The sequence below is a fragment of the Trachypithecus francoisi genome, unplaced genomic scaffold, assembly GCF_009764315.1.
Source record: "Trachypithecus francoisi isolate TF-2019V2 unplaced genomic scaffold, Tfra_2.0 Lachesis_group17, whole genome shotgun sequence".
Classification (NCBI taxonomy): domain Eukaryota; kingdom Metazoa; phylum Chordata; class Mammalia; order Primates; family Cercopithecidae; genus Trachypithecus; species Trachypithecus francoisi.
The window spans coordinates 96,874,536-96,888,076 of NW_022681462.1; the positions used below are offsets into that span (position 1 = coordinate 96,874,536).

At 45.9% G+C, this 13,541-nt stretch overlaps 1 protein-coding gene across 7 annotated transcripts in view; it reads right to left on the reverse strand.

Annotated features, from left to right (window-relative positions):
• The window catches only part of LPIN1 (lipin 1), a 144,806-nt gene that overhangs the window by 88,319 nt on the left and 42,946 nt on the right, over window positions 1–13,541 (reverse strand). For 2 of the 7 annotated variants that reach the window (XM_033176535.1, XM_033176528.1), the window contains exon 1: window positions 8,997–9,319. The exons of 4 other annotated variants lie outside the window; for them this stretch is intronic. The gene's annotated coding sequence lies outside the window, so the exon portion shown is untranslated. Of the gene's footprint in view, window positions 1–8,996; window positions 9,321–13,541 lie in introns of those variants that run through there. One more of the 7 variants, XM_033176532.1, reaches the window with a different exon arrangement.

A 13,541-nucleotide genomic window follows, 5' to 3' on the forward strand; every position in this document is an offset into this window, starting at 1 on the left:
ATCTAGGATTGTCAAAGATGAACAAATGACTGTCATCCTTGCTAATATTGCTTGCGCTGAAATCAATTTTTCCTGATACTAATATAGCCACTCCAGCTGTCTGTTGATTAGTGTTAGCATCACATATGTATCTCTTTCCATTCTGTTTACTTTGACCTGTCTTTATGTTTAAAGTGGCTTTCTTCATGACCCCATACAGTTGGGTATTCTTTTTTGTAACCAATCTGACAATTCCTGAAGTTATCACTGAAGGGTGTGATGGTTAATTTTTGGTGTCAACTTGACTGGGTTAAGGGATACCCAGATAGCTGGTACCGCATTGTCTCTGGGGATGTCTTTGAGTGTGTTTTTGGTAGAGGTCAGCATTTGGATCAGTGAATTGAGTGAGGAAGGAAGATTCATCCTCACCCATGTGGGCTGGCCTCCATCCAATCAGGTGAATTCCTCGACAGAACAAACAGGCCGAGGAAAGGCAAATTCACTCCCTCTTCTGAAGCTGGAACAGCCTTCTTCTCCTGCGCTTGGACATCAGCACTCCAGGCTCTCCAGCCATTGGACTCCAGGACCTGCACTGGTGGCCCCTCAGGTTCTCAGGCCTTTGCTACGTCACCAGCTTCCCTGGTTCTCTAGCTTGCAGACAGCAAATCACAGGACTTCTCAGCCTCCATAATCATGTTAGCCAATTTCCAAACTAAATACCCTCTCATTTATCTGTATCTATCCTATTTGGTTCTGCTTCTCTGGAGAACCCTGATACAAAGGGTTTATATTGAATGTCATTCGCATATGGTTATATAGATAGTAGCTGTTTTAACACCTTCATCTAATTCTATCATGAGTATCATTTCGGGATCTGTTTCTATTGATTGATTTTTCTCCAGATCCTAGGTCATATCATCCTGCTTCTTTGCAAGTCCGTTATTTTTGTTTGGACATGGGACATTGTCAATTTTGTACCGTTGGTGGCTAGGTTTTGTTGCATTCCTTTAAACAACGTTGTGCTTTGTTCTGAGACGCAGTAAAGTTACTTAATATTAGTTTGATCTTTTTGAGGCTTGATGTTCAATATTGTTACAGCAGATCCAGAACAGCCTTTGTTCTAGGACTAATTTGTCACCTCTGCGAGGCAATTCTCTTCTACTTTTCTCCTCGATGTCCTGAATTTTAGGGGGTCTCCCCAGTCTGGCTGGTGGAAATGTAGTTTTTGTTGCGTAAAATTTACCTCAAAACTTAGCAGCTTGAAACAACAAGCATTTAGTCCCTGCAGTTTCTTATATCAGGAATCCAGGGGCAGCCCAGCTGATGGCTCCGACTCAAGCTGTCTCGTGAGGTCGCAGTCAAAGTGATGGCTAGAATGGAGCCCTCTGACTGGGGCCAAAGGATCTGCCTCCAGGACGGTGACTCACATGGCTATAGCCAGGGGCTCCATTTCTTGCCTCATGGACCTGTCCGGAGGCTGACTGAGCAATACAGCTTCTGGCTTCCCCAGAGGGACTGACCCAAGAGAGGGCAAGCGGGAGCCACAGGGCTTTCTACACCATAGTCTCTAAAGTCACAAACCATCACCATCACTTTCACCACATTCTGTCCTTTAGAAGCATATTAGTAAGCCCAGCCCACAATCAAGGGAGGTAGGAGTAGGCGCCTCTTTTTGAAAGGAAGACTCTCAGATAATTTAGGGATATATTTCTAAGCTGCTGTCACAGACACAAAGTATCCCCAGGTCTGAGTGATTTCTGGAGATCGTTCTGCCTGCAAGCTCCTTTCTTGGTGGTTTCCTCACATTCATGTGCAGACCAGTACTCAGCTGAAGACTCGAAGGCACTCCTTGCAGATCTCTGAACCATTCTCTGTGGCTCCTTCTTCTGCAGATCTCTGCCCTGCAAATTCGAGCTCCCTTGGCCTCCCAGAAGCCCACATTCCATCTCCTGAGCTGGGTAGGCCCTCGGGCTCTGTTTGGGCTCCCTCTTCCTGCACTGCTGAGCTGGACACTTGCAAGGCTGCTCGTATTGCTTCCCCTCTCCCAGGAATCCCTGTCCTGTTCTGCCTATTGTCCAGTGTCCACTGTTATTTCAGATACTTGTCCAGCTTTCTGGCTGTTTTTAAGACAGCAGGGTAAACCTGCTCCCTGTTATTCCATCAGGACCAGAAGTGGGACTCCCCAGCAGCGGTGCTGGCTCCCGAAAATGAGTCAATGACCATGTAGCAGAGGGGAGACTCACACCCTCCCCTCTTCTTTTTTTTTTTTTAATTATACTTTAAGTTCTGGGATACATGTGCAGAACGTGCAGGTTTGTTACATAGGTATACACATGCCATGGTGATTTGCTGCACCCATCAACCCGTCATCTGCATTAGGTGTTTCTCCTAATGCTATCCATCCCCTAGCCCCTCATCCCCTGATAGGCCCCAGTGTGTGATGTTCCCCTCCCTGTGTCCATGTGTTCTCATTGTTCAACTCCCACTTATGAGTGAGAGCCTGCGGTGTTTGGTTTTCTGTTCCTGTGTTAATTTGCTGAGAATGATGGCTTCAGCTTCATCCATGTCCCTGCAAAGGACATGAACTCATCTTTTTTTATGGCTGCATAGTATTCCATGGAGTATATGTGCCACTTTTTCTTTATCCAGTCTATCATTGATGGGCATTTAGGTTGGTTCCAAGTCTTTGCTATTGTAAAAAGTGCCGCAATAACCATACGTGTGCATGTCTTAATAGCAGAATGATTTATAATCTTTGGGTATATACCCAGTAATGGGATTGCTGGGTCAAATGGTATTTCTGGTTCTAAATCCCTTAGGGATCGCTACACTGTCTTCCACAATGTTTGAACTAATTTACACTCCCACCAACAGTGTAAAAGCATTCCTATTTCTCCACATCCTCTCCAGCATCTGTTGTTTCCTGACTTTTTAATGATTGCCATTCTAACTGGCGTGAGATAGTATCTCATTGTGGTTTTGATTTGCATTTCCCTAATGATTAGTGATGAAGACCTTTTTTTCATACGTTTGTTGGCCACATAAATGTCTTCTTTTCAGAAGTGTCTGTTCATATCCTTTGCTCACTTTTTGATGGCGCTGTTTGGTATTTTTCTTGTAAATTTGTTTAAGTTCCTTTTAGATTCTGGATATTAGCCCTTTGTCAGATGGGTAGACTGCAAAAATGTTCTCCCATTCTGTAGGTTGCCTGTTCACTCTGATGCTAGTTTATTTTGCTGTGCAAAAGCTCTTTAGTTTAATTAGATCCCGTTTGTCAACGTTGGCTTTTGTTGCCATCGCTTTTGGTGTTTTAGTCATGAAGTCTTTGTCCATGCCTATGTCCTGAATGGTATTGCTCAGGTTTTCTTCTAGCGTTTTTATGGTTTTAGGTCTTACATTTAAGTCTTTAATCCATCTTGAGTTAATTTTTGTATAAAGTGTAAGGAAGGGGTCCAGTTTCAGTTTTCTGCATATGACTAACCAGTTTTCCCTACACCATTTATTAAATAGGGAATCCTTTCCCCATTGCTTGTTTTTGTCAGGTTCGTCAAAGATTAGATGGCTGTAGATGTCACACCCTCACTTCTAATGTGACATTATCTCGCTCCCTCCTCCTGGCCCACTTCCCTATAAAGGTGATGTCCTTTGGCATACACTTCAGATCAGCACATCTGTGTGTAGCACTCCAGGCTTCATCCTTCTTCCCAGCTTTCCCCAGCCTTGTAGTCCACAGTGCCTCCTTTGCCAGTCCCAGGGATGATATTCAAACTATTAGGCATGCCATGAGCATAAGCCAATCAGAGCAGACACCAGCCACAGCAGAGCAGGGACCTGCTGGCTTATGGAGAGGGTTGCAAAGGGAAGGTGGCAAATCTAAGAGAAGAGATGAGATGACAGGTATGAGGCCACTTAGGGGACTGGGGACAGTGACTACAATGGGTATTTCTAAATTTCTAATATTTTAATCATTGGCAAGGTCATAGCAGTGTATACCATATGAATCTACCAAAGAAGAAAACATTTTTGGAATTGCTTTTTAGCTTCAACTGAGAAATACATCTGCTATGGACTGAATCTTTGTGCCCCCTAAAATTCATCTGTTGAAGCTCTAGTCCCCAGTGTGATGGTATGATGAGGTGGAGCCTTTGGGAGGTAATTAGGTTTAGATGAGCTCTTGAGGGCAAGACCTCCATGACGGGATTTGTGCCCTTATAAGAAGAGGAGGAAACCAGAGGTCACTCTGTGTCATGTGAGGACAGTGGGAGAAGGCAGCTGTCTGCAAGCCAAGGAAAGTGGGCATCACTAGAACCCGGCCATGCTGGCACCCCGGTGGCAGAGGTCCAGTCTCCAGAACCATGAGATAGAAATTTCTGTGGTTTAAGCCACCCAGCCTATGATAGGTGTTCTAGCAGCCTGACCTAAGACAGTATTCTAAAAAGACCTGAAAAGATGCTTGCATCCTAAAGGGCATCAAAGTGATTTCAAATCCACAAAATCAACCTGGACTGAAGGCACCCCAATGCTCAGTTCTTCCCCAGGCTGCCCCAACACAGAGCTCATCAACCAGCTGTAGAAACTGGAACCCCAAAACTAAGGTGTCAGTCAGTTGAATGACCCAGCATCTGGCCTCAGTGAGGGAAGCTGACTTCCAAATAAAATCAGCCTTCTGCAAAGACACTGTGCAACCTGTGACAGTACTAGGACACCTGAGCCAGCCCCCTGGAGTCATAGCTCAGCCACTAAATGCCTTAGCAGATAGACCTTTGAAGATAAAATCTACAGCATTAAGTGATATAACCATTTATCAGCTCAAAAGAATGAATTAGGAAAGCAGAAAGAGACTGAATATGCTAACAAATCATATCATTTCATGGGAAGAATGTAAATGCTGTTTGCCTATTACCATTCACTTTGGCACGCACCCATTTCATCATTGACCTAGAACCTGGGGTTGGTGAGGAGAATAACTACACTCTGAGGACTTCATTCGTCTCACATTTCCCCTATTCCACAGTGTCCAGTGTATGCCAGACCCACAGAAAGGTCTCAGAAGACTTGTTGAAGGACTAATGGGTTGATTGGCTAAGCTAAGCTAGCACAGGAAAGGGACAGACCCTTAGGAGAGCTATTGTCAATTTCCTAGATTCAAATACGTGTTCGTGTGTACTTAGGAAAGCGAAATTGAATTTTCCTTTAACCTAAAGCCTAACATTAATATAATATATAATAAAACCACATACATCGAAAAGGAGCATCAAAGATGTAAGAGGAACATTATCCCCCTCCAAGGGTGCCATGGGAACACTTTCTTTTTTTCTTTTTTTTTTTTTTTTTTGAGACAGAGGCTTGCTCTGTCACCTAGGCTGGAGTGCAGTGGCCACAATCTCGGATCACTGCAACCTCCGTCTCCTGGGCTCAAGCAATTCTCCTGTCTCAGCCTCCTGAGTAGTTGGGATTACGGGCGTGTGCTACCACGCCTGGCTAATTTTTGTATTTTTAGTAGAGACGGGGTTTCACCATGTTGGCCAGGCTGGTCTCAAACTCCTGACCTCAGGTAATACGCCCGCCTCAGCCTCCCAAAGTGCTGGGATTACAGGCCTGAGCCATCGCGCCCAGCCAGGAACACTTTCTGAATAACCTTCTGGTCTCTGCATCCCTTGTTCCTTCTGTCTCATCAAAGGAGCTGTGCAGCTGTAGCTCAACTGTTCCTTTCTAATGCAAGGGTAAATACTAACCAAAGATATATATATACATATATATATATATATATTTTTTTTTTTTTTTTTTTTTTTGAGACGGAGTCTCGCTCTGCCGCCCAGGCTGGAGCGCGGTGGCTGGATCTCAGCTCACTACAAGCTCCGCCTCCCGGGTTCACGCCATTCTCCTGCCTCAGCCTCCCGAGTAGCTGGGACTACAGGTGCCCGCCACCTCACCCGGCTAGTTTTTTGTATTATTATTATTATTTTTTTGAGGTGGAGTCTCACTCTGTCGCCCGGACTGGAGTGCAGTGGCCAGATCTCAGCTCACTGCAAGCTCCGCCTCCCGGGTTTACGCCATTCTCCTGCCTCAGCCTCCCGAGTAGCTGGGACTACAGGCTCCCGCCACCTCGCCCGGCTAGTTTGTTTTTTTTTTTTTTTTTTTTTTGTATTTTTAGTAGAGACGGGGTTTCACCGTGTTAGCCAGGATGGTCTCAATCTCCTGACCTCGTGATCCGCCCGTCTCAGCCTCCCAAAGTGCTGGGATTACAGGCTTGAGCCACCGCGCCCAGCCCCAAAGATATTTTTTGAATTATCTCTCATGCAATAAGGGGAAGAGACTGCCTTCCTCCTCCTTCTCTGAGAGCATTTACTGTAGGACACGTGTCATTGTAAATTCTTTCTCTGTCCCTTTGAGATGTTGTAAATCTTTTGAAAAGCTAAATAAGCCTGTGGCCACCTGTAAAACTCAGGAGTGTTTCCTAAGAGACCTGGAGGCCACCTCCTTGAAATGTAAATATGAGGGAAGACAGCACCCCATCTCCTAATTTCCGTGAGAAGGTAAGAGAGAGCCTATTTGGCAGGGGACTTGCTCCAAGATGCAAAACTATCTCCTGTCTAGATGGCTTTTGTTTCCCCCTTGGGTCTTGGGTAAAAGCAATTAGCTAATGCAGATTACCACGTGATTTCAAGATGAACTAAGAAGGATAAAGGGTGCTGTCAAGTGCTCTTACTTGAGGACTAGTTATGGTTTATCTTCAGAACATGTATGCAATGGGTTGTATTTGCTTGGCTATAAAAAAGGGTGAGTTTCTCTCTGTCACGTTATTATTACTGTCATCCATCCCTCATCCTATGTGTTCTCAAAGCGTGTGAGTGAGGACACGAGAAGAAAAGGTGGTCATTGGTTAGAGGACAGGAGAAGAAAAGGTGGTCATTGGTTAGAGTCCCTTATGCTCTAACAGTAGCTTTGAAATGTCACATTGCAATGTGAATGAAGGTCTCTAATTTAATACAAACTGGTCTCTTTTGATTCATGACCAAATGCACAATACTCTTTCCTGTGTAGAATCATCAAGTGTGGTACAGGAGAAAGAACACAGGATTTGACATCAGAAAGGTTGGCTTTGTGTCCCAGCCCTGCCCCTTGCTAGCTGTGTGACTTTGTCAAGACATTTAATCGCACTGAATTTCAGTTTGATTGTGTCAAGGAGATCTCTTGGATTCCTTTCATTGTTGCTTTTCATACAATGGACCAGAAAACCTACACTAGTAGAAAAACTGGCAACATTTGAATCAATTCTGTGGCTTATTTAAAAAATAATAATAACTGGCTCAACGTTGCCACATATGCCTACTATCACATGGTTGCCAAAGTCCCAGAGGCTCCAGGAGCTTGGGAGGGGGAGGGTTGAGGGGCTGCTGGGGTGGGAAGAGAGGCTGAGGCTGCTCTTAAACAGACGAGATCTGATCCAGACCTGGAGGAGCTTTGTACGACAACCAGGAGAGATGAGCAGAGAAGAGACAGGGGACAGGGGAGAGCGTGGCTGGGAGTAATAGTGGAGCCACACGTTTAGCAAACCTTAGGCAACGGGAAAGTTCAAAACGTGTTTAGGATTCACTTGCAGGTTATCAAACAGCCCTATGGGTTTGTTGAGCCGTTAATATGGGAAGACAGGCTGAGACCGATTTGTCATGGCCTCAGATGGCAGCCTAAGGAGTTAGCGTTTTGTCCTGAAGGTCCTGGAGAGCCATTAAAAGCTTCTAAGCAGGAAGTAAAACATTATGAAACCTCTATTTTATTAAATGAATCTGGCTATGGTGGGCATTTCATATGCCAGGCAGCAACTGAGGTAGAAAGGGCTTCTATGATGGTCCAGATGGTTGGTGATCAGGTCAAGCTATGACCATTGATTGATTGCCATGGAAACTGAGGAAGGAACAGTGCATTTCCATCATTTTGAGTTTATAAGAATGGATCACTCCAGCAATAAGGCCGCCAGTCACCACTCAGGCTCAAGGTGGGGTCACGGCAGCCTCTCTGCAGTGCGTTAAGTCCTGATCCCACCCTGTGAGATGAGAGTCCTTGTAGCTTTATCTCTTAAATGTCCTTCTTGGATTTAGGAAAGCTGAATCTTCATTTGTTTCCACACTCATCCATAAAAGAAGGGCAAGAAATCCAGGGAGAAAAAAGTGATTCCAGGATTGTGCCCACATGTTTCCCTGTCAGGAGCCCTGGAGTGTCAGACCACACTGGCTGGCTGTTTCAAAAAGTCTGTGACAGCCACCTTTTCCCAACTCAGAAACAAAACAGAACAAACAAAAAAATCTACTACTTTAAAATCCCAGTGGAATTGCGCTTCCTATAAATGTGTTTTTGCTGATTGTTTTTGCATGATGAATGCTTCCCAGGGTTACATAAAATTCTAGGGACCCCTCTTTCCCATGGAGAGAGAAAGAGGATCAAGTCAGGAAAGGGTGAGGGGACCAAGAGACAGACATCACCTACTTCCAATGGTGCTGTGGGCTCTCTCTGGGTCCTGGTTTGGGAATTGAAGTTCCTGTCCCTACTGTTCTCATCCCTCTGAGAGGAATTAGGCTCTGAGGATTCCTGTCAGGATGAAACTTGGAGAGTTCCCTGTCCCTGAAAATACTCTCAACATCACAGGCTGCCTCTAATGGCATCCATGCATCTAATGGCAATTCCCCATGTTAATAAAATACTGGGAAAAAATTATTGTCTACATTAGAATTTTATAAATATGGACCATAGTTTATGATTCTTACAAGAATTCCTTGAGAAAGCATCCAGTTACACGGAAAAGCTGGCGAGACCTGTCTAAAAGCCCAAAGCGGACCAGCAAATGGGGAACAGTATCAAAACTCCCAGTCTTGTTGCACGGCTCCAGCCTCCCCAAATTCCAGTCACTGCCCCCTTCAGCAAGCCAGTGCCTGGGAAGCCCGATGGGGGACATGTTGACCTGCGTCACCGGGAAGCTCCAGAAGCATCGTGATTCCCCACCCTCCCTGCCTGCCCTTTACCTTAGCTTTCAGAGGAAAGTCTCATCTCCCCATCAGAAGGTACATTGTCAGGACCCTGCTCAGCTTCCATTAACTTCAGATAAAGGCCCCTGCTCATGGGAACCTGGGTCTCCTGGTGGATTCTCCTTTTTCTTCTGATTTTCTAGTTCTCAGCAGGCTGGGCCACCGCTGGGTGGCTGCTGTTAGCACAGGCATGGCTGGCCCCGGTCTTGCCCTTCATTCTCTCTTCCCTCCTGTTCCTTCCCTCAGGCCGCCTCTTCCCCTCCCATCCTCTCTCCCTCTCCAGCTTGCTCTCATGCGTGCCCTGCGCACAGGCTCTCCCAGGAAAGGCCATTGTTGGGCGGCAGGATTCTGATGCTCCCCACGGGCACTATGACATCAGCATTTGGTGGTGCTCAGAGGAGGAGAGAAAGAGATGAAGAGGAGTGAGCAAGGCTTCAGGAGGAAGCATGCAGGAGACCAGCCCTGGATTCAGACTTGAGCCTCATCCACACCAGAGGCCAATAGAAGGCTTGGATTACAGCAGGGGCAGGTTCTTTCACGAAATCAAATTTCTCTTCACTGATTTCTGAATTCACAGCAAGCTAACTAGAAGAGATTTTTAATTCAGAATGTTGCACTCCAACGAACTGAGAAAAACATTGAGGGAGGGAATTACGGAAATTTGATGGTATCTACTAAGTTTGATTTTGAGAGTTTTGTAATAAATGTTGTTGAATAGAAAAGGCATCAAGTCCCTATATATGAGCTCTTTGAAATGCCTAAATCAGAGGGATAAAATGATGAATAATTACGGTATACAATTTTTGAATTATTGTCAAATCAACGAAAATTAGAAGTTTTTAACATGCTAAAATGGAAAGTTATTCAACAGAATGGAATCCTTTAAAATATGACAGAACGGCGGGGCGCAGTGGCTCAAGCCTGTAATCTCAGCACTTTGGGAGGCCGAGACGGGCGGATCACAAGGTCAGGAGATCGAGACCATCCTGGCTAATACGGTGAAACCCCGTATCTACTAAAAAATACAAAAAACTAGCCGGGCGAGGTGGCGGCGCCTGTAGTCCCAGCTACTCGGGAGGCTGAGGCAGGAGAATGGCGTGAACCCGGGAGGCGGAGCTTGCAGTGAGCTGAGATCCGGCCACTGCACTCCAGCCTGGGCGACAGAGCGAGACTCCGTCTCAAAAAAAATAAAATAAAATAAAATATGACAGAACTGCCACTTAAGCATCAGAAGTCTGCTCAGGCATGACTCTGGGAGCCCAAACTTTTCACAGAACAGCAAGGAACATCCCTATGCTCCTCATTCCCAGTTTTTTTGTTTTGTTTTGTTTTGTTTTGTTTGTTTTTTGTTTTTGAGACGGAGTCTCGCTCTGTCGCCCAGGCTGGAGTGCAGTGGCCGGATCTCAGCTCACTGCAAGTTCCGTCTCCCGGGTTCATGCCATTCTCCTGCCTCAACCTCCCAAGTAGCTGGAACTACAGGCACCTGCCACCACGCCCGGCTAATTTTTTATATTTTTAGTACAGACGGGATTTCAACGTGTTAGCCAGTATCGTCTCGATCTCCTGACCTCGTGATCCACCCGCATCAGCATCCCAAAGTGCTAGGATTACAGGCTTGAGCCACCGCGTCCGGCCCTCCTTCCCAGTTTTTACATAGATGCTTAGGATTCGAGGGGGTTTTCTTCTCATTAGCAAGACTCTGGCACCATCACTATGTCTAGTACCAAATCTCTACATTCAGGATAGAAGGTGCAACTTAGAAATATCAGTTCATGAACCATGGGTCATCCCTTTGGGAAAATGCAGAGTCAAGCCAACTCTCTTGATCTTCCAGGCATACAAAACCTGCTTGCCCTTCCCCACTTTGAACAGTGCTTTTGAACTTTGATGGAAAAGCCACATTTGGAAGGCAAGTTATTACAGGGAAGAGATTTTTTTTTTTTATTTTGTCTCTAGTTCATGGTACCTTGGATAGATGCATGTTCACTGCAGAGTCCTACAAAGCATGCTCTCATGTTCAAAGGCAGGGCAGTAGTTTCTAGTAACAGCGTGGGATTTGTACATTACCTTATTGACTTTTTATTATGCAACAGCACCTTTTAAATCATATGCTAATCTAGCACATTCAGTTGTTCTATATAAGAGAGTGTGGTTATTCCTAAAATATTTACCAATCATTTGTTCTAAGTGCTGGGCTCTTCTGTAATATTTCAAGATCATGTCAACCCTTCCTTATTAAAATTTGGGAACTAAAAAACAATCACTTGCTTCTGAAATCATGATTCTCATTCTCAAAAGTGTACAGTACCCTACTGAGACTGGAAGGGGTGTTACTGAAGCCTGCATGTTCAGTAGGCTACAAGATTCCGGCTTAGGTAACACTTCCACCAGCCTTAGAGTAAGATCACGTAGCTTTGCATTTTCCCAACCCTGTAATTTTGGACTGCACATCTATTAGCCTGAAACAAAGGAATTCATTTCTCCTAGGCTTCTCTGCAGGTCATGCCAACACCAACCTTAACAAACTGCAGTCCCTACTGTCCCTACTGGCCCTTACACCGCAGAGCCGTGAGGATGATGGCTCTCCTGTTTGGAAGAGAATGACGCAGGACGAAAGGGGTGGGCAAACCATGGTCTAAGTATGAGATCTGAAGCTGCTTAATCTACAAAAGAAAAACCCGTGTGAGGAATGGAAGATGGAGATGTGGAGGCCTAGTGTCGAAGGGCTGGCATTCAGGGGAAGGATGACATTTGTCTGTAATCTCAAAGGCTATGAAGGATGGAGCTGGGTGGATTTGGGTTCATCATGAAAAGGACCTATGAGTAAGTCAGGCCTGCATAAAGGTGATCTGGAAGCCCCCCGCTGCACCCTCAATTGGACAGGGGCTGTGGAGGAGTTTTGAACATGACTTAGCAAATGGAGCCAGATTCCTTCAATGCTCTATCCAGTCCTAACTCAATGAACTAACTCCCTCCTTCTTTTTTTCTGTCTTCCAAACTGAACTACTATATCTCTTGCAAAACCAATCGGATAATTCTGTGTTAAGCTTCCTGTCTCCCACCCTAAGCAACCACAGATGAATGATGGTTGTTGCAGAGATGGGCAAGTCTGGGTTCTGAGAGCTGCCATTGAACTTCTCTGTGCTGAGCTGGCATTAGCTCCTCTCCTCTCCCCTCCCCACCCTGCTTAGAGGATGCTCTCCACATTTGGAGGTTTGTGTCACACTTCTAAGTGACCAGGGCTTCTCTCCCATGAGAAGAGAAGGGACAGGAGGACTCCGTCTAAAGGTTCTGAGTTTCAGATTTGCCCATGGGCCAGACATCAGGCTCTGTCCATGAGGTGACCCAAGTCACCAGAGGAAAAGTGACTGTCCCCAATCTCCACATTAAATTTGCCCTGGGCCTCAACCAAACTCTACGCTTTTTCCTCCTAGAATAGTGAGGATATAGGCCCGGTTAAAAAAAAAATCCCACAGGTCCTTCTGGAGTCTGGGGTGTGCTGGATAGGGTGTGGGGAACTGGGGACTTGGGTTCTAGCTAGTTCTCTGTCCCTTACTATGAGACCCTGCACAAGTCACCTGGGGACCTCAGTCCTCACACTGGAAAGTGACACAATGGGAAATAGAGGATAACCAGCACACCTTTTAGCCATGACCTATAATTTACATCTCTATGAGGTGACTTCACAGGCACAGATCATCTTGCATCCTCACCCCTGACACACACACACACGCACGCACGCACACATGCGCACACACGCACGCACGCAGTACAGTAACTGTCAATCTCAGGTCTGAGATACCCCAGGGCATCTCTAATCATCTCAAGCGATATTGATATCATTTCAGAAGAAGGAATTAATGCAAATTCACCTTGATTTTAAAATAGGTAACATCCCACCCAATACTTTCTCCCCTCCCTTCCCTGGGGACGTGTAAGTAAAGATTCAGGCACAGCTAACCTAATTGGAGGAAGTTCTGAGCAGAGTTCAGCACAGTCTAGATAAGGAATCAGTTGGGAGTTTCTGGAATCTCAAATGGAAGAGATGGATGGAGTTAGAGAGCAGGGCATGGGCAGACAAGGACTCGCCCTGTCCTAGCATTACTCAGTCTGAATTCTCTTCTCTCACACCTTGCTTCATATGCCTAATCTGACACGGTACATCTGCTTGGTCCATGCTCAACTCAGCTGCAGCATCCTCAGGAGACAGCTGGATCAGCTAGAGAGCTTCAGAACGAGACACATCACTCTGCCAGACACCCGCACTGCTCTAGCTCCAGGATCCAACATCTGACCACATGTCGGCAGCCACCGCTGCCCTGGCTCCACCGTTTCTCCCCAGGTCTAAGCTTAAGCTGCACCGCATGGCTTCCATTTCTTCACACTTGCTCTGCTCCCTTCTACCGCAGGGGCTTTGTGCAAGCTCAGCCTCAACACGAATCTTCCCCCTTCTTCACCTGGTCAATAGCCACTCATTCTTCAATCTTAGTTCAAGCATCACCAGCCTCCCTGGCCATGTCAGTTCTCCCTGTTAGACACCCT